Source organism: Aulostomus chinensis, chromosome 11 (assembly GCF_037954235.1).
Source record: "Aulostomus chinensis isolate RoL2024-O1b breed Wild chromosome 11, RoL_Achi_v1.0, whole genome shotgun sequence".
In the NCBI taxonomy this organism is placed as follows: Eukaryota; Metazoa; Chordata; class Actinopteri; order Syngnathiformes; family Aulostomidae; genus Aulostomus; species Aulostomus chinensis.
In genome coordinates, this window is record NC_141330.1 from 2,313,089 (window position 1) to 2,340,802 (window position 27,714).

At 47.4% G+C, this 27,714-nt stretch overlaps 1 protein-coding gene across 2 annotated transcripts in view; it reads left to right on the forward strand.

The window, feature by feature from the left end:
• The first annotated feature begins 4,895 nt into the window (after positions 1-4,895).
• Positions 4,896-27,714, forward strand: part of sema6cb (semaphorin 6Cb) — a 250,140-nt gene continuing 227,321 nt past the window's right edge. For both annotated transcript variants that reach the window (XM_086217684.1, XM_086217688.1), the window contains exons 1-3: positions 4,896-4,931; positions 5,869-5,981; positions 7,987-8,117. The gene's annotated coding sequence lies outside the window, so the exon portion shown is untranslated. The remainder of the gene's footprint in view (positions 4,932-5,868; positions 5,982-7,986; positions 8,118-27,714) is intronic.

Genomic DNA, 27,714 nt, shown 5'->3' on the forward strand with positions numbered 1-27,714 from the left:
ACACTGCATCCTCGAAGAAGTTAAAGGGAGCACAGCTGTGCACGTTGAAAACGCCCGCGTGCGAGCCGCCTCCCATCCAAGAAAAACACAGAAACTCAACCAGCCTGCGATGCTCTTATACTTTCTCCTCAATCTATCTATTATTAATGTTTTTAATACTCTGACAAAACCTCCAGTGAATTCCCGAGTTTGTCTTTTCGAAAATAATGAAAGCTGAGAGCCGCATCCCCCGTTCACACATTCAGTCCTCCGTCTCGCCGATAATTTCCCTCCTCTCATCGTCACAGCAGAGCTTTATGAAGCTGCAGTTTGAAAGGTTGGAACTTTTTTCAGATGTAGTTGGTAATAATCTCCGCAGCATCTGGCTGAAACAATTCTGTCGCTGCCGTCTTTGTAGCGGCGGCTTCTGAACAATATAGACTAATGAGCAGATGATTGTGCTTGAGGTTCACCTCTCTGGTGGATGGCGACGCCGAGTCCAATGTTCTACACGCGAGCAGCCGGTGGATCGGAGCTGTGCTAAGTGTGCACCTGTGAAGAGGAGCGAGCGCGGCGCTCAGAGAGCCGCAGTCATACAGGCACAATGGAGACATATGTTTCTGTCAGATGGCGTTAGCTTTGATTCTCTCGGAGCACAGATGCCATTAGAAATAGATGTCACAACATTCCTGGATGAATCGGTCGGGGCAGCAACAATCTGCTGGCTTCCATCCATCACTGGCGCGTGGGGGCAGCAGCGCAGACACACCGGGAGCCTCCGTTCTCCATGAGGACGTCTGGGTTTTGAGCCACTTGACTTTTTCCCGTCGGGGCTCGTCTTTTGTGACCCCAGGAGACCCACAGACGCAATTTGTGTGCAAATTCCCATTTCCACTTTTTGCTTGGATTGCTCCAGTGTTCATTACAGCGAGGTGGCGCACATATCAAATGAAACGGCCCGACTTGACCTTTTCCAACGACGCTATCTGCTTGTCAAATTTGATCAAGGTTCCAATGTGCATATGGCTCTGTCCACTCCTGCCTGGCACTGAAGAAGTCTGCTTCTTACTGGACTGCATTCAGGGACGACACCCCCCCCCCCCACACACACACACACACACACACACACACACACACACAAACACACACACATCACCCCCAGTGTTTCTCAGCTGTTCACCTAACCCTAACCACAACTCGCTACACCTGTTTGAGTGGTGTTCACACGTAAGGGGCGGAGCCAGCACTTGGACTGACCCATCACCAACGTGGACAGCTGCATATTTTACCCAAGAAGAAGAAACTACAATCCTCCACACATGAGGAATATAAACAAATAATAGACAGCTGCTGCTCGTTCTTCATTTCCTGCTTCTTCTGCTGCCACGGCAACGCTATCCCATCAACTGAAGGAATGTCTCGCTAGCCCCGACTGCTTAAAAACTAGCGTGAACGGCGAACATGTCTACCGACCAAGATAAGAGCATGAAAGCTCTCAAAGGGTTAAAAATGCCGTGTCTTTGGGTGATTTCTGTGACAGAGGTAGTTCCAGGCTCTCTTCAGACAGTCCACTCTGTGAAATTATCTTTCAAGACAGCTGTAGAAGGATAGCGTACTTGCAAATCTCCCTCTCTCAGAATAGGTAACAAGATTTGCCATGCATCCAATTACATTTGCTGCATTTACTTGGCAGTGTTACCAAGGGCAGCTCGCTCAGAGAGTGCAGGTGGGTTCACTTCAGCAGCTGACACTGATTTATTTGTCCTTTAGCATCTTACATTCTCCTGCTGGGGAGCCAAACACCAAGAGCGGAGCAAAATACCCGTAGCGCAATACATGGGTGTACAGTCTCTGTCACCATCGAGGCCTGGAGGCTGCTGGACCCAAATACAGATGCGAGGAGGAAGGCAGGAATCGAAGAAAATCATTTATTTCCACTGTGAAAATATACACAGACTATAAAATGAATGACGATGAGCAGAGGATCTGAGACAGACTCGCTCGTGACGTCAGAAAAAGTCAATTCATTCTTTGAGACCTGTAAAGTAGCCGTGAACGCGTTCGTCCGGCGAGAATGGTTGGATTTCTCAACATCTACTCGAAAGTCAAAGCGTCCCACCTTGACAAGGGGCTGGGGTCCTGCCTCAGTCGCTCTCTAACCAGCTGGTTCCTAGAAGCCACTGTGGCATCACTGGTGAATATCCTGGCAAAACTTCTGCCGCCGCCGCAGCCACCATGTTTTCAGGCTTAAATCTCATTAGAATGGAGGTTACGATAAAAGAAAATGTGTTTCATGCCGATGTTCAGCGATAATAACATTTATATGGGGGGATGTATACTACAGTGATAACATATTAACTGCATTAGAGGGTGTTGAGCACTGTACTGACGCCATTAACGAGACCATTTAAGAGGTTTGAGAAGAGCGAAGTAATTGCTGCAGACTGGGAGAAGACATCGTTATTTAATATTCATTATTTCATAATGGTGCAGCCATAAATTGGTAGGAAATGTCACACAGTGCAAACATCATGAAACCGATCCAGAGACGGCGTGACACAAGTGGGATAACCTTGAGCCGGAGAGTCGCTCCGTTCAGCGTTCAGCTGATGCCTGAGGTTTTAAATGCCAACTGTCCTGGTTAGACTCAGCGGTTTGTTTGTTTGGTGCCAGGAGTAGTTTGGACCTGCGAGACGAGGCGTCTAGTCAGGCTGAGCGCATGCTGGTTTAGGTTTATCAAGGTAAAGTCCTGAGCTCTCTCAGAAATGCTGAAACGCAAGAAACTGGCATTTGTTGTGGAGACGTACAGCGGCCAGCATCGTCTGGCTCCGATGTCCAGTCTTGGGCAAACTGTCTTCATGCGTAACACTCGCTAAGGAGGTCACGTGCTTTGATGTGTTAGCAGCTTTAGCTCATGGTTTCTTGTTTTCCTACGACTAAACGAACCCCCGATTTTCCCACTGCACCCATCGGCACACACAGATTTCTCAAAGCCAGATGACCCTGCTGAGAACATGATGATGGATTCAGTTCCCATCATGATTACAGCAGTTGCCTTTCTTTTCTTTTTGTCATCCAATTTTGCTTCATGATGATGTCACAAATGCAGTCAACGCCCCGGAAACCAGAGGGACAGTGGCGTGATTCTGGAGCTGCTGTTGTATGGTTTTATTCCACTTTGGTTTTGTGCTGCTGTGAACGACACGACAGAGAGTTGCAGGAGGAAGCGTCGAGCTGTTGCTGCCTCCACATTCCTCGCCGAGCCTCCTGACTGCTGGTCACGGGTGGTTCTGTGTTCAGCGACTGGAGCCAGAACCGATAAAGACCCCACCGTACCGCAGGGTCCCTCGACCCGGGAGTGAACCTGCTCCGGCTGCAGACCAGAGCCGGCTGGCAGAGTCCTCATGTAGTCTGTGCTGGTTTTGTCAATTCTGTCAGTTTTGGCTCAAACATCCATCGTGACAGCAAGAGGAGCTTCAGCCGACGTTCTGCTCGGCATCATTTTGTCACCGGCACCGTCCAACTCCAGTTTGGTGAATTTAACTTCAGCCCGGTTTTTATTTTAAAAGAAAAAAACCTCCCAACATCCTGAAACACATTTGGTCCGTGGGATTTTCCAGCCTTGGCAGAAGTTTGTGGGTTTAGACTGCTCCTATGTTGTTGTTGCTGAATAACCTTTTTTTTTTTTTTTTTTGTCCTCCTTAAAGAGAGTGACAGCGTTTCCTGGCAGGTGGTTGTGCTGCTGTTCCACGCGCTCCAGCGGGACATTTAGAGGTCGCGATGATTTTGAAATTCAATGAATATGACTCCACTTTTCCTGCCAAAAAATTAAATCCGTGCCCCGGCCTCTAAATTCCGCCTTAATGTGATGCTGAGTGGAGAGCAAGGACGCCGACCTCGGACAAATCGCCGCTCTGAGTGTTTCTGAGACTGCGCGGCTTCTTGGTGGGCCAGACTCCTTGAGGGGAAACAGAGGAGCTACGCCGGCCAGCCGAGTGTGATGATGCGCCGTTGACTTAACACTAGAAAGACTTTTTTTTGGGATTGTCACATAAATGACCAGTTTCATTCTCCAGCCCAGGAATGTGTCTGTTCACAGCAAACACTTCCCGGAAATAAGGAAAACTCACGTTTCCAACAAACGCGGTCACATGATTTTTTTTTTCCCCCCCTGTCAAATGTTTTCTTGTGTTAATTCTCTGGAGCTCCTAAAAGCAGAGAAACAAACAGTTGTCTTCTTGAAAAAACAACAACTCCTGCCACGTTACCCTGACACTGACAGCTTGTGGAGGATTTTTGTGTGCAGCGCTACCACGAGTTTCCCCACGGGAAGATGTCCGACCTTGAGTGAAAAAACTTGTAAGAGATGTAAATGAGCAAAGCGGCTTTTAAAGGCACAAACATCCTGTCAGCGTTGTGTACAATCATCTTCGTGGACTTAGCGGAGGCGTAGTGCCTCAGGTGTTTGTTGTCCTCTTTAAGGATTACAGGGGAGAGTTTGGATAGGTGCGTAATCCTTTCAAGTTTGTATCTGCCTCGAACCAGCGGCAGGAGCTCAATCCACCTGAGCGGCACCGCTGGCGCCTCTCATCCTGACCGTGAGGACGAACTTCTCCTGGTCTCGGCCCAGGACAGCAGGTCCACTCCTGAACTGCTGACCGCACTTCTTGACATTTCTCCTCTCATTTTCTACTCTGTGTTTCAGGTTCCTCTCGCACTAAAGCAGAAGAATGTTGGTGTGTGTGTGTGTGTGTGTGTGTGTGTGTGTGTGTGTGTGTGTGTGTGTGTGTGTGTGTGTGTGTGTGTGCGTGTGGTCTGGACACACAAATCCGAGCATTGTGGTTATTCATCTTCTGCAGAGCAGAGCTGCTTGTCTCAGGAGGATTAGAGGACAAAGGGGGAACCTCTGGGGAACCGGCCTGGTTATTACCTCCGTGTTCTGCTGTGCCGAGGTCAGTGACCGCCACACGGCGGCAGGTGGACACAATCTGTCTGTTTTTGTTTGCTTTTAATAAAATTCTGATAGGATTTGTGTTTATTTTTTCACTGATTGTGTCATTTGATACACAGTTATATAAGACAATGCTGCCTCCACTGTACACAATCAGCGACCTGCAGCAGGAGGTCAGCAGCCTCCTGAAATATTGACACGGGGCTCCTCCAGCGGTTGAGGACATGATCACATCCTGCAGTCGCACACGCAGATATTGTCAATCAAAGATTGTTCGGCAGTTCCTGTTTTGCATAACTGAAATTACTGATTAATGTGAAAAATTGATTATGATTGGCGGCCCGGTGGAGCGGCGGCCCGGTGGAGCAGTGGTCCTCACTGTGGCCCCCCAGCAAGAAGGTTGTGGGTGGAGCCCCGGCTGCAGCACGGGGTCTTTCTGGGTGAGTCTCCATGTTCTCCCTCTTCCTGCTGGGTTCTCTCTGGTACTCCAGCTTCCTCCACAGTCCAAAGACATCAAGAGGGACCAGGTTAATCCAGACTCTAAATTGACCGTAGGCGTGGCTGGGAGAGCCAATGGTTGTCTGTCTCTATGTGTTGGCCCTGCCATGGACTGGTGACCTGTCCAGGGGGAAGGCTGCTGGGATAGGCTCCACCCCCACCACCCTGAACAGGAGAAGAGGGAGAACATGGAGGGATGGATGATGGAGGGATGGAGGGATGATGGAGGGATGATGGAGGGATGGATGATGTGTTTTGTTTTAATCAAATCCTGTGTTGTCCTCATTGTCACTGAAGAGTTTCCTGTCAGGAGGCCAGAACGAAGCAACGTCTGGAGTTTAGTCGGATTTCAGCCGGACGAACGTTAAATGTATTTTAATAATCTTCTTCTTATCAAACTAATCAGTAAGAAAACTTGCTCTCACATCCTGTCTTTGCAGTCTGTGTCCTGGATGGGGGAGAAACCCTCACAACTCTACAAAGAAGGGTCTGGGGCAGCTGGGTCTTGAACCTGTGACCATCCTGCTGTGAGGCAACAACGCCGAGAAAGAAGGTAAATGTAGACGTACGACTCCAAGGCAAAGACCCGCAGACCCGCGAAGCGCAGTTTTGTTCCATGTTTTACCAGGCAAGAGAGATTTTTACTGTGTCAAATGTCTCTGGAACCGATGAAATATAAACGAGAGGAGAAGAAAGAACAATAACAGTTTTAAATGTGTTGAATCCGAATCAAAGAGCAACGTGACACGAGAGGTTGCATTGGGGATAAAGTAATTCTGTAATCAGTTATTAAACGTTGGAATGCAGCTGCGCTTTGTCTCGTGACAAAGTAAAACAAGCTGAACAAAATAAGGAGGCTAAAACGGCAATCACCATCCAGCGGTGCTGAGAATGGCAAACCATTACATTGGTCAGTGTGTGTGTGTGTGTGTGTGTGTGTGTGTGTGTGTGTGTGTGTGTGTGCAGCACAAATATCACCTCGGGACAGTCGCTAATTTATGATAATTGTGGACAGTGATTTTAATCCTGTCTGAATCTGTGAGGAAAATCCACAGAAAATGTTCTGCCATATTTGATGACAGCCGTCCCCTGACAATGCTAATCCTGTGCAAATCAAACCGTTTCAGACGTTGTTTGTTCTCGGCAGGCAATTTCTTTCCCTTGTTCCCCTGGAAACACATTTTCAATCTTCTTCTTGTCATGAAAGTTTTTAGATTTTTTATTTATTTTTATTTTTTTTACAATTTTGCATATGACATTTTGAAGTGGTAAAATGCAAAAGGGTGCCGGTGAATGCAGGAAATGTCTGGTGTTAATGTGTTTGTGGGAGTCAGGGAGGCTGAGGGTCCGTCATGTCATTCATTTCCCTCTAACGCAGAAGTGCAAGTGCTTAAAATAATATTAGTATTCAGCAGGCCGTCCCGGACCAGCCGAGCATCGATAGGTGGTGACACGGTGACAACCTTGCCCTCCCCTTCCCTCGGGCTGTCAGAGCCGGACGCCGCGGCCACCATCTTAGATCCACCCTGCGCGTGGAGCACAGCTGCAACCGCCACGTCCTCCGATTTATTCTAGCAAATTATTAATTAAGCTCAATTCTTCACATTGAAAGCAAATAAATGGCCAATCATTATGATGGTAATTGCACGTTGCAGTAATGGTGAAACTGGTCATTAGTGCTCATATTTTATGGATGTGTTAAACGGCTCTCCTGACACCGGCAGCGGTTCTAACCAGTGGAACAGAACCAGAGTTTCGGTTCATGATGATGTATTCTGTAAACAAACAGGTTGATTTCTACTGAGAGAAAAACACATGAAAAAATTGTGAATTTGGGAAAAAGTAAAGAGCCTTTAAGTTTATTTTGTAGCATAAAGAGAAAGACGGGGATGCAAGTGTGGATTCTGCCGACTGTCGCCAACAGAGAGCAGTGAATCGGTCTTTCCCAAGTCACCTCTGGTCCGTCTCGGTGCGCCGTCTCAGACTTTCCCTCCTCCACCCAACAACGCCTTCTGGTTCTTGTCTGGCGTGTTGGCCGAGATCCCTCCTCCGCTCTGCCGCCACCGCGTGGTCCTCGTCCAAGTGAGGCTCCACGCCCAGCCTCCATCAGTCAGCTGACGTGGACGGCGATCCGTGCCAAAGACTGTCAACATCTCAGACACTTAAACTCGTTCCTCATGCACTCCAGTTTTATTCTAGTCAGGAATGAAGGTTCTCTCTCACACCGCCTCCTTAGTCTCTCTGGTCGTCTCAGGCACTGCAGCCTTCCTTGGCTCAGAAACACGTCGGTGAAGGTGACACTGCAGGCATGATAACAATCTGGATTTCGTTGTTTACACCTGGCTTTATAATGGACTTTTGTAATCAGGTTGTCCTTGATCACATGACAGTTCAGGTGTAAATGTCAGTCAACATACAACAGCTCATCGAGCCGGTGGGAGAGGCTTCATACTTAGCTGCGGCGATGTTTGAGAAGGGAAACTTACTGTTAAGCGCATCCATACGTTGATACCTAGTGTTCATCCGTGAAGGTCGCCATGACGATTGTCTCCCACCAGGCGCGACTGCCTTCCTGCATCCTGATTGTCTCATGGACGGTGGCGAGATCAAATATAAGCAGCTCCAGAACACCGGCATTGCACAACAGTGAGCAGAGGTCCAGCGGTCCCGTCCAACACCTGCAGGAACGGTGAGTTTCTTTTTTCTGTTGTCATTTTTACTGGCGTACAAACGAGGTGACGGCATGGAGTCCCACCTGAAACGCTTCTGCAGACATTCAGCAGAGGAAGAAGGCAGTGACGTCCAGCATGACAGGATGTGAGTGTGGACAACAGAGACGGACACACATTCTTACCAGGTGTGGTGTCCAGGATCCAGCTAGCCCTGTTCCTGGATTTTCAAAAGTGCTTCAGATCTTCAAACCGATTCGCTAATACACAAACCAGATTTGTCAGTGCCTGTGTGGACCATCTTTGATGGCTCCACCCAGTAATGGAGCCCCTGGAAGACTCAGTTGGGGAATAAATGTCTCCCTAAGATGGATCTGTTGTTCAGTGCTCAAAGAGGCCCAACTGTCTCGCATCACAATCTGGCTCTTAATTTTCAGCGTGTTCTGACAAGCATATGCTCGGGTCACTTTATGTTGACAGCTCTGTCTGGGAATCCATCTGTGTGTGTGTGTGTGTGTGTGTGTGTGTGTGTGTGTGTGTGTGTGTGTGTGTGTGTGTCCATCCATCAATGGGCGTGCCGATCACCATATGTGTACGCTCCATCTATGTTTGACAAGCACTGCAAAGCTGATGTTGACTCTGGGATTAGAGGAGGGAGGGGAGGGGAGGGGAGGAAGAAGAAGATGAAGACCTGAGGACTGTTTGACCTCCGGAGGACGCAGGAGGAGAGGAGAGGAGAGGAAATTAAGTAAAAGGTGGAGGTGAGGGACGGGGGCGACGCTGGCGTCTGGCTTCTGTTGCACCGTCAGGGATTTAAGGGCCGACGGAGGCTGTGGACACGCTGGAGCGCTCGGGAGATTCTGGCTCTGAGCTGCTTGGCTCTTATCTACTGTGCTGCTTTTTATCTATTTTTAGTGGACTGCTGCATGAATCTCCCTCCCCTCATTTGAACAGATCCCAACAATTCCTATCGATTTTCCTCCCTCTGCTTTACTCACCCATCCCGGCTTACTGGCACGTCCGGCGTTAATTTAAAGGGTGCTTTGTGTTGATGTGCACAGGCGCCGCCATATTTGAGGCATCAGATGTTAATATCACAGATGAATTTCTCAGCGGAGACTCTGAATCTGATTTTCTATTCTTTGTGGCTCACCCCTGCTCTCCTGTGGTAGCTGTTTTCCAAGGGAGCGCGATGCAGAAGCCCAGAGTAAAGCTCCGAGTGCTCGTTCATTTCCTGCTGACAGATGCCACGGGGTGATGCATAGCCTGTAGCTCTCCTTGATTTATCAAAAATACACAAAGAGTGAAACAAACGCCGAGAGAAGACAGAGGGAAGCCCATCTGAAAATCTGCTGAATGGGTCGTTTCTGACTGCTATTTGCATAATTGGTTGTTTGCTTCAAAATGATGAATAAACCAAAATAAGTGCATGAGAACTGGCGAAGTTTAAAGGCAAAGCAGTGACCACGGCCACGCCGCGGCATCAACTACGCGCCTCGGCTAATGAGATTGCAGCGTGTCAGATTGAAGCATGACTCCAGCGACGGGACTGTGGCAAAAATCTAATTGTGCTATTTGATGGCAGAAAAGAAATACAATAAAATATGAACCCACACAAGGCGATAAACTTAACCTCCATCATAAACACGGCCTAGCAAGAAAACATCCATCAAAACGGAATAACATGAAGTTAATCCACAATTCTGCTTTTTAATAGGAAAGGCTATGAGTCCGTCTCCACATTCCAGTCAGAGCTCTTGCTGTTTGACACCGGCTCATTATTTTAGGTAAATCATATATTTTTCTATTTCTCCGTATGATTCCCTGAGCTGATGTGGGCAGTATTGTGTAATACTTGTTGGTTTCTTTGCATTTTTTCCCCCCGTTTTAATGTAAAGCGACTTTTGTGCTGACAAAAAAAAACGCTCGCAAATCAAACGTACTGCAAGTATGATCAGAAGGTGGTTAGTGGGTGAGTCATCGGTGTGTGTCTGATGTTCCGAGGTCGTGACTTTTATTTTGTGAGACTTGGACCTGAGTCGTGACGTGGCCTCGTCCTCTTTAAGGTTTTGAGGAAGAACATTTCCAAGTTGAATGTGATTGGCAGCAATCCCCTGTCATACCGTCAGGCCCTAAAACCTCAAACCACCAGTTAAAGACACCTGTTGACGTAAAATAATCGCTTTGGAGTGAGTTTGCACGTTAGCACATGCGCTAAACATGAGCGCCACTGCATTAGCTACACGCTAGCTACACGTTAGCTACACGCTAGCTACACGTTAGCTACGCGTCAGCTTGCTACGAGCTTTGAGGGACGGTAACTTGGTTTTCGCTGCGTGTGTTTCAAAGACGAGTGTTTCCCACTGTCAGCTTTACCATAACGACTTTGATTCATTCACATTCTCATGGATGAATTATGAAAACCGCTCTTCCTAACATTTGCAGTGTCAAAATAAAAGATGCTGGATCGACCGCAACAACTTCCATCAGGCGCCACTGAGAACACATCTGAATCGGTCACTGACCTGGCCGACGTTAGCATGCTAGCTCAGCTGTATCAGATAACTGCAGTGTCGCAAAAAGTAAACAGTTTATTTCAGTAGAAGTAGAACTACCTAGATAAAAGAAAAGTACAAGTAAATGTAGTGACGGAGAGAGAAAAGTGGAAGTACCCCAGGAGCGTCCTGGCAACAGGCGACCTCTAGGGGTCATGTTGAAGTGGTGAGTTCCAGTTGTGCGGCTCTGATTGTGTCCTCCTGATGTTGGTGGCTCATGATGGGTTTGGATCATGTGATGGATATTTAGCTCTGATCAGTTCACCCGTGTTTTCGTGGACTTGATGCTTGTGTTGTTTTGCTCTGATCTGAGATTTAATCGGTTCATGTTTTATTTTGAAATGATCATCTCCTGCGTCAACTCTTGCATCACTTCCTGAAAAGACTCGTTTTCCCTCTCTCCCTCTCTCTGTCTCTCTCGTGCTGAAGTTCCTCCATAAAACGTTGAGCGGTTTCAGTTCCGCTCGCTTCTTCCTGCGATGTTTCGTACAAAACTTTTTTTTTTAGATAAAATAAAGTCCAGAGTTCTGGACTTTGGTTGTTTCTCAAACAGCAGTCTACACCTCCTCTGAACAAATCAAGCCTCTTTTAAAATCAGCTGGAGTATGGCTGGCCCAATCAGTGGGATTGATTTTTCCCCTCTCAGGGATAATTAGTCAGTTTTACTGAGACGCTGAATTAGGTGATTGATTAGTTTAATATGGGTTTGCCCAAAATCTAACTTCAAGCATCACTTGACTTTGCCTGAAGCACAGAAGTGGGAGTTTGAAAACGCTCGCTCTGAGCTTGACTTCTTGTTTGCAACGCTGATTTTTTTCTTTTTTGGAAGCAGAATAATGAGTCTCAGTCATCGGAGAGTTGACAATATAGAAAGAGACGTCAGCTTGTGAGAAGAACTCTCAGGATTCTGCTGCGAACAATAGGCCCATCAGACGGAGAATCAAACCTCTTTTCTTCATCAATTTCCCACAAAACACCGAGAAGAGCAATGACACAAAGAATAATCATTCACAGATGTTAGAGGGCAGAGGCGCACACATCCATCAGCTTCATCGTCAGAGAGCTTCCCGTCCGTCCAAAGACACAAAACTCCCTCAAAACCAAATCAAGAACAATAGTTCCTGTTTCTTGTGTTCCGCCATGGCCCGGTCAATGCCAGGTCTCCCATCCTTTACCCCCAAAACAAAGTCTCCTTGTCCCCAGACGAGGCAGATTGACACTTTCAGCTCGGCCTCTTCCATCCTTTTCGGGTCCCTCGCTCGCACGCGCTTTGTCTCGCCGGCGCTTTGTCTTGCCGGCGCTGCCTCATTGGAGCAGTCAGCTCCATTCAGGCAGGTTCATGGGGGGCATTTAGTCATGCAATGTCAGCCCCGCTGTAGCCCCTCGCTTCTTCCTGTGAGGTGTGTCAGACAAATCACACACACACAGACACACACACACACACACACACCAAACTGATCCAGCTCTGACATACTTGAAACACACACGGAATCACATGTGAGGGCAGACCGCCGACGAGGCACGTCAGGCAGGAAGACTGATGCGTGCAGGTCGGCTTGACATGATTGTACAATTTTTTTTTTGAGAACTGGGCGGTATCAAGGGAAGGAGGTGAGCGATGAGATGGGGGACCGTTCTGAAAGGTACTCCTGGCGGCATGAGATTGTGTTTTGCGAGCAACACCAGGGAGCTGCCAAACACATTTATTCAAGTTATGCACAGTCGTGGTCAGAATTATTTGCACTCCTGCATTCCAAGTACATCGTTCAGAATATCTTTAGAAATAAATGCTAATGAACCAATCAGAAGATTTAATAAAATGCACAAACAACAACAAAATGTATTCATGTAGTGAAAATAAATATACAGACGTAGGACGTGAGCTGAACACAACCACTGGCCTCTTTTGATGAAGTTAAAGGGCAACGACAGTGGGGGTTTTTTTCCTACGCCGCCCCCATTTTCCCAAGTGAGGGATGTAAATACCCAGTTTGAAGTTGCCCCAGTGTGGAGCAACGGCAGCGTGCCTGCAGCCCCTGAGCAGTTATCATGGAATCCAGTGGGGGAACTGCCCAGTGTCAAGTACACCCGCTAAAAGTGCATGTTTTTTTCACGCTGACAGGCTCAGGTTGTTAGGATTTATTCGTTGTCTGACATCATAATGGAAAGGAGAAACGTGCGTCCGTCTGTACTCTCAGCCGGATTCCACCGTGTTTGTTGTGGTCCGTGCTGAACTCTCAGTCAGGGAGATTCTCGCTTGGAGCTCTCAGGGGAGTTGAGTTGTTGATACGGACGCGCTGAGTTTGTGGCTGGATGCGCTACATGTGGTTGCTAACACTCCTGCGGCTGCACCGCACCCTGCCAGCCTCCGGTCTGCTGTGACCAGGATGGAAACAGACAAGAACAGATCCTTAGAGGCTTTCATGAAAGCTAAACGTTGCTCCAAGAGGTCAGAAACAGGCTGCAGGAATTTATACAACATTCCCGTTACGTTGTCGGACAGTTAGAATAATAATAGGAGAATTTGATGGCAGCCAGTTGCCCCATTCAACGTACAGGGCAGCTGCAGGGGGGCTGCAGGCAGAGCTGCGCTCGCTCTCTACTGGAGCAACTTCGAAAAAAATAGATTATGTCTATCACTCAATCAGATTAAAAGAAAACATAGGAAAGTAGGTCCAGATTAAAAAAGTTCCCCTTTGACCAAAGTTACAGAGGATTTTTGAGGTGTTCAGCAAATCAGTGTGTCAAGTCGCTCCAGTCTAAGGTGACGATAAACGAACGTTCACGCTGAGTCGTACTCAGGAGAACGCGCTCGAAGATTTTTGGGTGGAGGTATGCTAACGCTTCCCACCCACTACAACTCGTTGTGCTAAGCTAACAGTTCTCTGCTCCCTGGTGAAGCACAGAAGAGGGAACGGTCTCTATCTGCTTGTCCAACCCCCCCCCCCCCCCCCGAAAAAAAGTGTGTTCCTTTAAAGAACAAAGTTCCACTGCTACTTTTACATGCTTTAATTAAAGGCTTTTCGTCCATCCTCCTGTAGAGTGTGGTGTGTGTGTGTGTGTGTGTGTGTGTGTGTGTGTGTGTGTTTGCCGTGTTAGCACACACGATGCGGAGTGACACAGGAGTTCACCTTGTCTTGCGACTCATTGTCTATTCACACAGCAAACTGTATCTGCATATGAAATGTAATCACGGGCTTGAAGTTTTATTAAAGTAAGTGATGTAAAGGATGACTAAGACAGTAATCCCCTCTCAGCTCTGCTCATCCTGTCTCATAATGATAATGGTAAGACGAATTAGTTTCACCCTGCCATTCACTCAGGCACGCGCGCGCACACACACACACGCACACACGCGCGCACACACACGCGCAACATCATCTATCTTGTTAAATGTAAACTGTAACTAAAAATATAGACAGAAACCGTGCACACTTTTACAATGGAAGCAAATAAGAAGAAAAAAACAACAACCCCAAACCACGTGCACGTGACACATACACCAACGACGCGGTGAGCTCGAGCGACGGCGTGCTAGCGAGAAGCAATTTCCCGTCCTTGTCATTATTAGATTACGGCTTGTATTATTTTGGAGAGTAAATTGGCTGCGATTGAAATAAATGCCATCAGCCAGCCTCCACAAACTCTCCCCTGCCTGTCCTGCATGGTGTTCATTCCTGATAATAAAATATAGGCCGCGTGTGCCAGAGGGAGAGCGCCGCCGCCGCCGCCGCCGGTCCGATGGGACGCTCGCTTTGCTCCCTTGATGTGTTCGCTTTAAGCAGAGTCCGTCACCGTGGGGTTGATTTGTAAGAGAGCTCAACAATGTGTCAAAAAATGATGACTAAATCCCGAAATGGAAGGTAATTGAAGTCACTTGTGACGAGCTGAGTGACGGGAATTACACGCCGTGACCTCAGCGTGACCGGTTCGCTTTGTGGGAGGAAACTATTAATGGACTCAGCAGTCCTGCCTCTCCCTAACTACAAATTGTCTCATTTGAGAGAAATTGTGACAAAGTGGCACAATCCAAAGTAGCCGGCCACTTTTAAATCACCTGTATCCATCATTTCAGGAGTGCCGAGGTCGCGCTGGACGCGCGGCGCTCCATTAGCAGGTTATACAGCTTTGTGGAATGAGCACGCCTCGGTTAAACGCTTCCCTTCATTCTGCCCCTTTGATTCGACAACTGCTGAAATAAGCCAAGCTGGCGCCGGCTGATGACTTTGGCTGTGAAGGGTAATTGATTGGCGGGGATTATCCCCTCCAAGTCACCTGCTGATGGAGCAGGCGGCGGCCGAGGTGAGCAATCTGCAACCGGAGACATCGGCCGCTCCTCCAGAGGGGAGTCACGTCGGAGTCTCTGGTGTTTCTTTCCTCCTCATTCCTACTTTCACATGAACAGAGTTGAAACAATGAGCGGGAGCTTGACCCGTGACTGTTTATTTTATTTTTTTTTATAATCCCAAATTTTGTTGAAGTAGCCAAAGATAATCGACAGCTTCTTCACCGGAATAAAACGCACTTTCTCTGCCAGCCGTTGCTGAGTGATAAACCGGTTATTCAGAGTTCGTGAAGCTTCTCTATTCTCTCCTCTTCCTTCCCTCTAAACTACTGCCTGATAAATTCAATCTTTTTTCCGTTCCTTCTCACCGTTTATGGCTTCTTCTGAACACTGGAATGAGCAGTTGGCCTGAGTGGTGGTGACAGCGGTGGCTGAACAGAACAGGAAATCTCCACAACCGTCACCAGCCAACGCAACGGTTGACGACGGGAAGCTCGCACGCAGCTCCTCAAGCTCGCCACCTCCGGGTCGGTCTCTGCAGTCCGCAGCAGGTGGCGTTAACGTCTCCGGCGGAAAGGTGCTTACTGAGCATGCTCTGTGGGAAGTTGACGCCGTCCCCAGTTAGCTCCTTCTGGTTAACCCTCTGCTGACCAGAATCTTTCAGAGCTTTATCTTGTGATACGGGATACAGTCTCACTGTGTATCAGGCGTTAACGAGGTTCATTAACTCAGGATAACGAGACACCGGCATTATTGCGGGTTTTTACCCAAAGTTGCTGTTGTTGGCTGGTGGTGGCCCGGCCAGGGACTCGTGGTGGCCCGGCCAGGGACTCGTGGCTGGCTCCTCCTGCATGGAGTCACAAGGAAGCGATGCACAAGCGGGGAAAAGGAAACGCTTCTGGGGGCTGAAGACACCCATTTGTCAGTACTTGAAAGGCAAAATACACGTTTAGTGTGAAGTAATACTGGGATCCGGGAGCAGAGTTGTGTATTCAGTGATAATACCTTTTATCTGTTATTGCCTCCTGAAGCCTTCACAGGCTGCGCCAGTCTTGGTGGCAATGTCTTACCTTTTTGGTTAATTTAAGCCATTCCGTTTCATTCCGATCGTTATCCAGTAAATAGTGTTTGCATTTTTAGTTTGTTTTTGGTCGAATCCTGCTTCTCTAGAGGCGTCGCATCTTTCCTTCCTGTCCATCGCCTGCCTGGCAACATAATTAGAGCGCTTACAGCGGCAGTAATCCGCCTGACAGGACTTACTACACATGAATGCCTACTCCACTGCCATTACGCACTCGAGACACCGGCCCGATTGATGCTGTCCACTTCTTCAGCCGCAGTGAAGTCGTCCTCTCTGTCTCTTTGAAGACGCCGTTCCATCTCGCTCCGCTGAGGCCTGAGGGAAACAGCTGGACTCTGCAGGTTGCTGCCGAGGCGAGGGCGGCGAGAAAACTGACAAATCAAAGAAGCCTAATTGTTTTTTAATGTGCTCGACTGCGGGGAAGGAGGGCTGGTTGAGGGATGGCGCACACGTGTGTGTGTGTGTGTGTGTGTTTCCCTCGGTTTGATTTGTGTGTATTAGTACCAGTGTGTGTGCTTGTTCTTCAGTATACACTGAGTCTGTGTTTGGAGGCGTAGTTCCATTTAATTTTGATGTCATAAAACATTACACTCCCTTTCGAGCAGAGCACAATTATTGGATAATTATCCTAATTTCCTGCTCTGGAAAAATGAATGAAGGTCACATTTTGCTTGCTGTGATTTTAGTCTTGATTTGTAAAAGTGATGTTTTTTCTTTCGGGCTCATTTCTGTCACTGGCAGACGTGAAACGCTGCCTTTTTTTTTTTTTGGGTGGCTTTTTCCATATGAATGGTGCCAGTTTCACTCTTGCAAGTGCCGCTAGCAACACTGATGGGCTATGATTTCCAGCTTATAGAGCTGTCACTTTGGATAAGATTGAGACATGAGAGCTTTTTTTTAAATAAAAAGTTGCTTCTTTTTGAGCTTTTTTTTTTAAATAAAAAGTTGCTTCTTTTCAAGCTTTTTTTTTCTCCCCGTTTCCAGCGAGCTTGCGACCTGTAGCAGTAAAAACCGCAGAGGCGGGCAGAAGAAAACGATTGGCCGGCACCACGAAAGGCCCGGAGCACAGCCAAACGTTAGGCGTCAACAGATGAGGGATGAAGGTCGTCAGAGTTTCTGAGTGCTGTTTCAGGGTCAGAGGAATGTTTGGAAAAGGAATCATAAGTCACGGTGACATCCTGGTTCCACAGCTCCAGCAGCTCCAGTAGCTCCAGTACGTCATTGATGGCTGCGGCCAGTTTCTCCACTGGTTTCTCTCTCTCAACTCCTCAGTTGTGTTTTAATCCGTTATCACGACTCCGTACGAGTCAAGTCACTCTCTAACAGTCTTTTGCTTTTAGTGGAAAGAAATCTGAAAGCTTCCCGATGAGGCAGCACACGAGCGCCAGCAGCGGTTGTCCTCGGGGTTTCCAGCTCAGGAGACAAAAACGCCTGAACCTCTCTCATCATCTGGGCTCCTGCCAGAGGAAGCCGAGGGCTCGCCGAGGTCGGGCGCGGTGTTTAAACGGGCCGTTGAACCGGTGTTCTCAGAGGTCCCTTCACCCATCGCGCCGCGCTTCACCTGAAAACTTACAGCCTCTTCACTCCGGCGCTGCCGCTCGTAGACGTGAAGTCACGACTCGTTCATAACGTCAGAGGCTCTTTGGCGAGGCGCGTGTCGTGTTTCTCAAACGTTAGGCAGGCTGCCAAACGTTGTAATTTCAGCTGAGCCCCTTTTTAAATGCTCCATTATGATTCTTGAACAGGCAGATGAAATTACATACAACTAGAACCGCAGCAAAGCCTCCTTCCAACGGATGAAAAGCTTCTGTTAACGTGTGAATTATTTCTGATTTGTCCTTATTAGCAGCGACAATTAAATCTCTTGGCATTTCCATGACATTTATTTTGTCATCATTAAACAGTTTGACTGATCACAGGACAGCTCATTGTGCCTTCTAAATCTTAACGTCGCCTGTGGGGTCATCCATTAATTAATGCTGGAAGAAGTCACCCTCCATAACTAACGATCGCAACCACTGTACGATTATGTGTCATGAATAAATGAAGATTAGGGAGTTGTGCTCCAAAATAAAATGCTCACTATTTGGACCGATAATTGCTCCCTGTCCTGAGAACTGAACCAAACGCATGAAGTTCCAGTTCTTGATGGCAAACGCTTGCATCATCCGCTGCTTTCACAGGCACTCGCCGAGCTCCTCGAAGGCCAGCCGCTCTTCTCTCATCCGTAAATGTGAAAGCGTCGTATTTCTCTTGCAAAATCTCCAAAAGCGTCAGAAGTACACCTGATCGTCTTCAGGCAGGGTCCATGCATGTATGTGGAAATATTTGCTAAACTATCACGCATAAGAGATTTAATAAAAATCCACTTTTAAAAGAAAAAGAACAACACCTCAGAGCACGTTAACCCCCCCCCCCCGCTGAGGTGATCTTTAACCCCCTTTGGGCCCTAAACAGATTCTTAACTGGCCCCCTTGCACTTCCCCATGCGTCCCACTGCATGTGCAGTCACACTGGAACCACCACTGGAGCGCGCACCGTCGGACATCCTCGCCACTTCGCCCTGGAAACAGGAAGGACACGTTACCATGGTAACATCAGGTGTGTTTGGCTGCTGCATTTTGAATCTCTTGAGCGTAGAATGAAGGCTGTTTTTAGTTTATACTGCATCTTGTTCAAGTGCATTTAAGGACAAAATATTTGTTTTCCTAGTTTTGTTTTTTTCTGGACCTTCAACGCACATTCCATGATTGAGTCGCTACTCAGGTAGTCCTTCTTACCCCAGGTCTCAGTCCTGACCCAGAGTTCGCCCTCCACCAAGTTCGGGGTTTTACATAAACCTCCTGTCAGATTAACGCCAGGGGAAACATTAATTCGTTGAAGCTGCAACGTTTGATGCGTCAGTTGCTTCACTGGTTAAATTTCCTTGAAAATCTCTGCATGTATTAGAGGGAAAACCTGCGTCGGTAGAGCGCAGACTTGACTTGATAAATTGTAGGCTTTATCTAGATAGAGAACCACAGATTCAAGGTTTAAATACCTCCACTGAAAGATGTTTAAAATGTACATAAACTGCAGTAGTACAGCAGGAGTACAGCAGCAGCAGCAGTAGTTTTCCTCACCTCTTTTCTCACAGATTCACGTTCTCGTGGGGCCAATAAACCTTGATGCTCCCGCCAGGAAACGGTGGCAAGTCTGAGCTCCATGATTCACACTGTGAGTGTCAGGGGCTGCAAATGCGTTACATACTTTTATATTCATGATCCCGTAAATGGTTTTCTTCCTCTCTATAACCTCTCCCTAAGACTTGTACGCATGCATTGATGGTAGAAAAGTAGGAAAACAGAAGGAAGGAGCCAACCAGGACACACAGTGTTGGCCGGTGCGGCGGCGCGCAGGCCCTTCCTCTGAGAACTGCATCATTAAGGTGAATTACTAAGGGTTGTGCGCGCTGGAGCCGAGTGCTTGACAGGGGAGGTCATCCCGTTGTGCTGCATGATGAGGCTCAATTGATCCTGTCTGGGGTTCAAATAAGGCCACATCTGGACTAATGCCCCCCTGCCATCGGCAACGGCAGATTCTAATCTCCTTTTTCTCACCACAGGGCTCACCCACTCTGAGATCCTCATTAATGCCTTCCTCATGCTGACAAGATTGCGCTTCCCCCGCTTACATCGTCTTTCGCCTCCGTCATTCTCGGGGCGCAGCGTTGCTCTCTCTTTTGTCTGTTGGGCCTCTTATCTTGCCTCCGTTCCTCTGTTGCTGTTTTCGTCCACTGAACTCTACCTAATCCTCTCTCTCTCTCTCTCTCTCTCTCTCTCTCTCTCTCTCTCTTTTTGTCTGTCTTGGACTGAGTGAAGAAGTCTGACGGGGAGACTGAAAGAATTACAGAGCCCTCAGTGTCACTGGACCCGCTGAGGCCGACAGTGAAAAGCCAATAATGAGCCCTCCATCCTTATTTTCCTCAGACGCTGACCAGACTTCTCTCTGTCCAGGAGGTCCGGTCACGTTGAGGCTCAAAGATCGTCAGTCTCTGTGTCCTTGACACTGTCGCGCACGCTTTTATCTTGGACTCACCATATTGGTCTGAGGCAACATATTCTGGAGACGTATTTGGAGCGTATTGAAATCGATGCATAACAAAAGTTTGCGGTGTACAACTCACTCATCATCACCTTAATCTAGGTGGTGACAGATGCTGGCGCTCCGAGGGTTTCCCTCCTCGCTCGCCAGTCCAGTGCTGCAGCCAGCGAGCGACTGTCTACACGGCCATGGTCTCAACCGCGCACTCCGATCAGGGTTAGGGTGAGGGAACGGTCATGGTTTGGGTTTAAGTAGAAATAAATAACAGCTAAAAGAAAAAGGGTCCCTGAGGTCTCGCTAACAACACGTGGTGGCGCTGGATTCGAGGGTGGAAATACCCACCAAATGTCTTGCGTAAAACAAGTGGTTTCCTCACCAGAATAACCACCAAAAATGTCCCCACGTCTTGCTAAAACACATTTTGGCACCTGAAATACGGCTGCAGCCTCACTGGAAACACCCAGTCCAGTTGCCAGGAACACAGCTGCTCATGTCCCGACGTCTCGGACACACACACACACACACACACACACACACACTCAACACCACTGCAATCTCAGAATGCCTCACTAACAGCGCCCAGTTTTGTTGTCAGGAACGAAGCTGCCAGTGTCCTGACGTCTGACTAGAAACTCCCAGTTTTGGCACCAGCAGCCCAGCTGAGATTGGATTATGGATTTTAGGTTCCTATTCTTGTGGCAATTACTGTGTTTGTGGAGCTATTGATTTGTTTTACAGTGGAGCAAGTTGCTAAAGGCAAAGTACAGTGTGAAATATACCCGTCAGTTATTACTGTTAGGAGGGTGAAGCGCAAATCATCAACTTCTCCTGTCCCAGCCATCGATTATTGGTGGCGTGCCACACACCGAGGGTCATTTGATCCGCGTGCACTGCTGCAAAAATCCCGATTGATCATGTCGATCGTGCACTACTTGTAAAATCAATGGCTTCAATATGACTCAGACAGACATAAGAGCATTAGCGCGTGGCCATGGCAACGGTGTGGAAAATCCAGGAGTTTCAACATTAAAAGCAGCAACACTGCAGAAGATGAAAGCATTAATGACTTAAGCCGGTATTTAGTGTTCTCACACGAGTCTGCAATGCATTAGCAGTAATCTGACAACATATAATTCTCCTTCTCAAACCTTTTGTTCGTACTTTATGGATCCTTCCCGAAGAAGTTAGACGAAAGGTTGTCAGACATGGAAAGATTACCGGCGGATGTGTTAAACCTTATCTGCTCTATGCAAAGTGGATTACAGCAGCCAGAAAATACCTCGGCGTGGCTTATCGTGCTAGCATTGTGCTGATTGCTGCAATTGATTTGACTAGCATGTTAGCGGAGGAGGCTCACCCAGACTCCGAGCAGGTGGTGATAGCGGAGAGGTGGAAGTAATTAAGATGGCATTTCCTCGGTGAAATTGTGTATCGACGCGTTCGCAGCGCCTCAGCTTCAGGAACGCTCGCACAACAAACCAGACAAGCGCAGAGATAAAGACACTTCTCCCACTGAATGACTTCTCTCTCCTCTTTTTCTTCTTCTTCTTTTTTTTTCATCGTGTTCACATCGATGAGTTGATTCCTGGCTTCGGTGCAGTGATAGAGCCTGAGGGCACCATCGCCAGACTCACTGTGGTTGTAACTCCGGGCCCTGTTGGCTGAGCTCGGGATGGTTTCCATGGTGAGACCAGTTAATTAGAGTGGTGGATCCAGCAGATGCCCTGCATGCACTCCCCAAATCTGCCCACAGCTCAGTGCTGTTCAGGGTGAATTTGTCTAAAAAATCTCCAGCTCAATTACTTTTTCTCTTTTAAAACTTGTGGGATGTGCGTTTTTTGTTTGTTTGTTATTGATAGTGATGTTAATAATTTCTCTCAGCTGCTCGGGTCCTCTTTCTTGTACAGAAGCGTTTTGATCCGATCCAGCGTCTTTCTGCCCAGTGGCCCCAACAAAATGTCAACGCTATACACTCCTCTGTTACAAACACACGTTCATGGACACACAGAGAACTCAAAGCACGTGCGAACCTCATTCACCATGGAAAACTCGCGTTCTACGATGTGACAAAAGTACAGATAAAAATCATGTTTCACCCAAACGTGTCAGATGCCATTCAGTTACTCTGCGTCAGGACCCGCGGAGACGCTTCAGCCGGCGTACGACATCACGCCTCACGTCAGGAGTCACCCGTGCGTGATTGTGGCGCGTAAGTTCAGGTTTGTGCGTAAGAACGTTTCATGAACGAGGGCCAGTGTGACGGACAGCCGGACTTGCGGTGTTCTGGTGTTTTGGTGACTTTCTCACCACAGACGTTTCTCTTGTCAGAAATATTAAGAAGCAGTTTTTTTTGTTTTTGAGCATAAAAGCTCGTGTTTATCTGTGTAACGCAGAGACCAACGATGTGCCACATGTTCAGCTCTTCTGCACAAATCTGTTTTTTTTTTCTTTAAATCCAGATTCTGTCATGAAACTGTCATTTTTAGTAGATACATCTGTACACAATATAAGATAAGATATAATATGTATGCGTTAAGACACTGTACGTGTGGGTGTGTGTGTGTGTGTTGGTTGTAGGTGGACTTTACAAATGTGGCTGAACTGAGTAACTGTTTGCATTCACATTGTGCGACCTTCACACACACGCCCGGCTCAGGTTGGCCATTGGGAGCTTAGTGGCGTGTGCAGCAGAACGATGAGGAACATTAAACCACCAACGAGGTACACGGCGATCGTCATAAATAAGATCTTATGTGACTCGCTGTGAAGCCGCAACCTTAATCACGGCGGAGCGGGTTGGAAACACGGCACCGTCTGCGCCGTTGCCACACCTGTGTGACACCTGCAGCCTTTACGATCTCACTTCTGTAAAGTCGCTGTGACAGAGCCAGAAGATACGGAGCGCCGGAGAGGCCAAAAAGAAGCTGCCCTTCTCGCATTCATGGTTTGATAAACTCGTGGGAGGGAACCTGCATCCCTTCTCATTAATTTGTGATAAGTTAGGTGTCGCGGTCACAGATGAATCAAAGTGCGGGAACAAGTTACCGGGCAAAATAATCAAATTATGGGAACTTTTTTTTTTAACGTGACCACAAATTAGCAAGTTTCAGGAACAAGTTAAATCTCATGGCCACAAATGAATTCAATTTGTGGGAACACTTCACTTTTTTTTTGTTTTTAAATGTTGGAACAAGTTACTTGTGACCGCCACGGGTCCATCAAACTGACAAGTTAAATCTCAAAGAAGGATTAAGACGGCGGGAACAAATGGAAACCATCGTGAGAACAAGTTATTTACTGTGGCTGCAAGACAAACACAGATCGTTCCTCTCGTCCCGGGGCTCGGTAGAGAAAAGAACACAACTATTTCATTCATATTCTTTATTTATGAATGTAATAAATATGGGATCGTATCATGAGTGCAACTATTCCCAAAATATTCTGTAGAATCTGCAGCAAAATTATGCACATCGGTCCATAAATCAGACGTTCCGCCGCTGTAATTATACCTTGTGGTGACAAGAAATCACGGGATGCAAAATTATGCAGCTTCAGCCGTCTGAGGATGTCAAGCAGCCTGACGGAGCTGACATCTGCTGTTGTGACAGGTGGAGGAGTTTACTTTCATGAGCTGCGTGAGATACAAAGTCGCCATGATGCACTCGGACTCAGCGGGAGCTTTTGTTGAGACAGCAGTCCGTGCAACACTGGAGAGTGACGTTCAATGGCAGATGGTTAGCTGCACATGAGCACGCACACACCAAAGGAAGAGAATAAATACATGCTCGCAGTAGAAGCTCTCACTTTTACACCAGTTATTAGTTTTAATCCCAAGACTTGAATTTGGCCAAAAAGTGTTTGAATTCTGCTGGTTTTAATAATCTGTCAGCTTAGACTTTATGTGGCGGATGTGGTGTCAGGATGTGAGGCGCCGACACTCCCCCCAAAACTTTGAAGTAGTATATTCTCATTAACTCCCAAACTCTTAATCTTGAAGCAGCTGGGAAAAAATGACCATGACCAAAGTTCTGCTCTGGAGGGGGCAGAAACATCTGCGCTCTTTTTTCTTTTTGTTCCTCAACGGATCTCCAACACAGAAGTACAACACTTCAAGTTCCATGTCGGAACGCTCTCTCGCTTCCTGGTTGCAGTTAGTCGATAATTAAACTGGGTTAAATGCCGACAACTCAAACTGGCAGAGTTGCAGGTGACTCTGATGATCACTTAGAGAAACAGGCCAGTCAGGTGACAGTCTGGCAACCAAACAACGATGCACCATCTTTGCTCTCCAGTTTTTGTGCTTCAAAAGTACCATATCATCAAATTATTTCTTTCAGTAATTTCCGTTTATCTAACAAAAATCAGTCCCGGTCAATAAGGCCTCGTTGCTCCATGAGCATTGAAAGTTAACACAACACATTGAATTTTCCAAAATGTCGCCGATATTTAGAGGAGATTCACAGGCGGCCAGGATCTCACGACGTCCATTTTCTCTATCGATTTCTGTTTAAGCTCCGAGCTCTTCAACAACACGTTCACTTCATCTGCCAATACTTTTGCATGTGTTCCTAATGAGCTGAAGCACAGATGAATGTAGAAATGATAAATATTCATCAGAAGATGAATTACACCTCGTTACTGGGTGTACACGTGCCGAGGCTTCCACGCCTCTCTGATGGCTTTCAGAAGTCCTCCGTATCGACGACGTGGCTATCATTTCATTTCAAGGGAAAAAAAAAAAAAAAGAGGGGCGCGGCGTCAGAAGCCTCTTCTACGCGGAGACGAGGAGCTCAAAGTCATTTTCCAGCTGCTCAACATTGTTGAATGCAACATATTCAAACCCTCCAAAATAAAATCCAAGTAGACCGACTGTAGTGTGTCTGCTGGGTGCAGATGGTCGGACCAACCTTTCATTACCTCTTCCAGATACAAAGACACCCAAAGAAAGGTAACACAATTACACACAAAGCAATTAGTGCCGTGCTCTCGGTGTTGTGGAACAGAGGGCTGTAATTACACAGATGAGGTTTGAGAGTGTTATGAATGTCTGAGATATGAGATGACGCCATTACCCATCCTTGTTTTTTTTAATTAGCGCTTTGCTCACTTTTCTCTTCGACATTAAGGGTAATGTTGCAGGGAGGAGGAGAGGGATCACGCTGATGCACACAGGCACACTTATCATAACTCACGCAGCGCCGCTACAGCTAATGTAGCATGCAGCATCCGTAGGTCCAAACAACAGCATCGAGGCTCTTTTATCGTTCGCTGTGTAGACGCTCACTCTGAAAAGCACTGCTCAGCTGAGTGGATTTCTGGGGGTGTGTTTTCATATTTTCTGACAAATATTCTCCTCAGAAGACATCACAACGCTCGCCATTTCCCGGTGCTTAGCTGGGATGCTGATGTTGGGATGCAGAGGGGACCTTAGAAAGTAGATTTTGCCTTTCAAGCACTCAAACGTTAGTGTCAAGCTCACATGGACGTCCCTGTTTCATTTCTTCCTTGTGACTCCAGGAGGCAGGAAGAGCCAGCCACAAATTCTTAGCTTGTAGCGGGTGGCGACTGGTGGCTAACAACAACGACGGCGCAATCGCAAATACGCACAAACAAGCGTGAGTGAGTTGGTTCCACATAATGCGCCAGCTGGTCACGCCCGGTGCCACCGGGAGCTTTTGAGGTACGTGTGTGTGTGCGCAGTTGTTTGAAGAACCAAGCTGACGTTAAACATCACCACGCCTCAGCTTGGTTCGCCGCTCGGTGGCAATTTTTTAACGCACACGAACTCTTTAAATATTACACGCCATCGAACAAAATATCAGTTCAGGCATTTCACCAAAAAACCTGGAATGTGAGGGAAGACAAGAGGATGATGGACAGTGCTAATTTATCTCAAGGTTTTAGGACTCATTAGTACGCCACTCTGTACAGGCAGCGAACAGAGAAGAGGGATCCATCTTGTCTGCCTCCGCGGAGGTGGAACAATAGGTGAGCTGGAGCGTAAACCCGAGCCCCTCCACTTAGAAGAATCTGCAGTTTTCAGGTATTCGGCCTTTGTGAAAAGGAATGTAGTAAATACAAGGAGATACAGACAGTACTGGGTGATATCATCTTCTCGGTGTGTCTACGCCCTCCTCGCCGCTGCCCCCTCCATACTGCCAGTTCCCTCTGCAGATCTGAGAGCCAGGGGTCCCGGCCTTTTGCAGGGAAAAGCTCGCGGCGGCTCCCATCTGTCATCGGCTCAGCAGCCAAATGAGCCTGTTCTTTACTGGGAGCCAACAAGATGGATGGAGCCACTTCATCACGGCCATGCGGGGGCACAGTGGAAGCGGCGCTCTGCATGCCTCTTTGACAGGCAGCCCTCCCCCACTGCGCCGCCCTGTGCTCACCATCAGGGTAAAGCGAACTTATTGACGGTACAACCGCCCTGGCTGCATATTTCATCTGATAGAAAATTATTTACACACAGCAAGATTAAAGGGACGTTTGATTGATCCACAGATCACGTTACATTTTTAAGAGGGTAATGATGGATATTCATTTATGTCCGCTTTAACTACTTCCAGCACATCCTCGGATGCCTGCACACAAGATGCCTCGAATAGATTATTTATGACGTATGGGTTGTTGGATTAATATATCATAAATACTATGTTTTAAGGAAGATTTGTACTTCTGTGTCAGCTCTGTGTGGAGCTACAGCTTCACATTCGTACTTATGCAACTCTGTCATGCTGCACTTACACCTCCAAAACACTAGTTGGCTCACAGCTATTGAGCAGTTACACTCATAAGTCGTTGTACAGTACGACCCACGAGTGTCTGAAGGATGATTTCTCAACATGTGCCTTAAGCACTCTGGGGTTTTGTGCCTCGACCACAGCTGGAACAGCGCCTGGTTCTCAGGTGCCGGCTCGACAAATCTGATGCCAGAACGCAGGATTCACACGGCAACGAAGAAACCTGGGAAGGTGATGGAATTTAAAATCAGTGAAGAAATTTGATCAGACATACCTGCATATTCTGAGTGTGCGTGGTTCACTTCACACGAAGACAAATATGAGTATTTGAATACGTGTTTATGGTTCATGCTAACAAACATTAGCAAATGGTACACTGATACTCTGTACTTTTGCAAACTATATGCTAGTGAACTGTATGCTAACAAAATGTACGGTAATAAACACTAGCAAACAGTATACCACACCAAACGCTAATGAACCATATGCTAGCAAAACATGTGCTAGCGAGCTACGCAGGAAAAATGTTTTTCTGTCAGTTTTCATGTGACGGATGTTTCAGAGAAGGAAGAGCAATGAAAGTCTTATGTGGTTGTGACTCCAGCGAATCCCTACGTTCCTCTCATGTGATTGAATCCAAGCACCAAAGTTACATTTCCTCTCGTAAGAACAAATCCAGTTCGCTTTGTCTTTGTTTTCGTGACGTCATGAAGTCAACAGTCTCGATTGATGACTCCTCTGGCGGAGACGAACGGGCGTGTCAGTAGCGTTTGAAGACAGTTACGTGAGACATTTGTGTTTGGTTATTTAAGACTGAGGAGGTCGACGCCACCACAACAGCGTACAAACTGTGACAGCCAGCACCACAGCGGC